Source organism: Mandrillus leucophaeus, unplaced genomic scaffold (assembly GCF_000951045.1).
Source record: "Mandrillus leucophaeus isolate KB7577 unplaced genomic scaffold, Mleu.le_1.0 Scaffold1232, whole genome shotgun sequence".
NCBI lineage: Eukaryota > Metazoa > Chordata > Mammalia > Primates > Cercopithecidae > Mandrillus > Mandrillus leucophaeus.
The window spans coordinates 610,736-612,689 of record NW_012100677.1 but is presented as its reverse complement, the minus strand read 5'-3'; positions in this window follow the sequence as shown (position 1 = coordinate 612,689).

Genomic DNA, 1,954 nt, shown 5'->3' with positions numbered 1-1,954 from the left:
CTGTCTGCCATCTGACTGAGTCCCTGACACGCATGTCTATGGTAATTCGCTTGAACACCTGTATATTAAAGGTGGCCTTGGTGACACGGAGCTTTGAATAGATTGGAGGTCTTTTTTTCCCTCATGGCTGCTGCAAAGTCAGAATATATGTGTTCAATCGATCTCTGATTAATGGTGAACTCATAAATAACCTCAGGATGTGAACGAAGCTCAGGAGGCAGCCGAGTCAAACCGAGGGAGGGGAGATCATTTGATGGCATCTGGCACGAGTTTGGGGCAGCCTCACAAAGCAGCAAAGGCACACATTTCCCAGCGAGACAGAACTGGGCTGCAGTCTCAGATCTGCCACATTTGACTGTGAGCCTAGGGAAGTCACTTTACCTCGCTGAGCTTCAGCTCTCTTATCTATGGAATGATAATAGTCCCTGCCTCACGGGGATGAGATGACACAGGGGATGTAAAGTTCCAGCAACAAGTGGTTGATCCACAATGTTGGTTTTTATCCCCTTTGGGGACAGCTGGTTTTAATCTGTCTTAGGTTTGCTGTATTTCTGTATTTTCTTTCTCTCTGTGTATGTCTACTGACTTACAAGCTGGGCTGAGTAGAACAAAGACTCCAGGTGTGAGGATATTGTGTGTCCTGTTTTCTACCAAAAATCTGACTGACATGGTTGAGGTTTAGAATGTAGTGGTACAGACTGTTTCTTACATAGGTAATTCTTCAGCTATAGATTAAAACTTCAAGGACCTGGTCCTTGGTTCACAGTAGGTCCTCACTAACTCTTTGTGGTAGAATGCTGGCTAATGAATTGACAACTAATCTCTATCATCCAGGGGCTCCATATTTGAGCTCCACAGGGAACACATATTCACCACCTGCTGCGCAGAAGTGGCTGAGCAGATAGCAACCACACCTTGGACACAGAGAGCCCTTCTGCTTCCTTGGATAAAGGTTCTGCACAACGTGACACAGGTATGCTGAGCAAAGAGGGACTAATCGTCTGGGAAGTAAGGAAGGCTTCCTAGAACAGGTGACATTTGAGCTGGGTCTTGAAGATGTGTAGCTCTTCAAAGAGGAAGAAGGAGAAGGAGAAGGAGGAAAAGAGTGCCCTGGGTCAAAAGCACATGCAAACCCCAGACGCATGAGAGTTGAGCTTTAGTCTGCATCCTGAGTGAAATCTAAGAGTATTCAGACAGCAGTTCTGTGCCCCCAGGAGTAGCTCGTGCTTCAGACAGGCAGAGTTTGGCCACAGAGCTGCACCTGAGGATGCTGTCCATCATGGTAATAACTTAAGTAGCATTTATGGAGCACTTACTCCTATGTACTTGGCACTGTAGGTGCTTTACACATATTAACTCCTTCAATCTCCATCAATTTATGAGATAGCCACTACATATCCCCACTTTAGAGATGAGAAAACTGATGCCCAGAGGCCAAATAACTTGCTGAAGGTCATGGAGCTAAAGATGACAAGTGCCCCTAATCTCCCTTTCTTTCAGAAGATGTGGGCTCATTTTAGTGCACTCACTTACTTGATGTCTTCCATGAGAGAAGTGTGCTGCCCACAAATTTATTGTATGATAAAGTCAGAATGAGCCACTAATTTGGAAATCATTGTTCAGCTGGGAATGGGGAGGAGAGGGAAGAAGAAATTGTATGTGATGACAAGATGGAAAATTAGAGGTGGCTAAAACTAAGTGATATTACTCACACGTCTCAGCCCTCCCCCACACAACTGTTTTTCTTCCTGTTTCTTCCTTTGTTCTCCCTCCTGGTTTTTAGTAGGGCTGGGCACAGGTTGCTGGTGATAAGAACCCCAGAGAATGACAGTGTCCAGGGTGGTCTACCTGCTGCCACTGACCTAAAAGGCAGTGACAATTCCTTGGTCCAGGAGTCACTCTCGTTTCTGCTTTCCTCCTTTCTCTTTTTCTCCTGAGGCTCAAGTTTAAATCA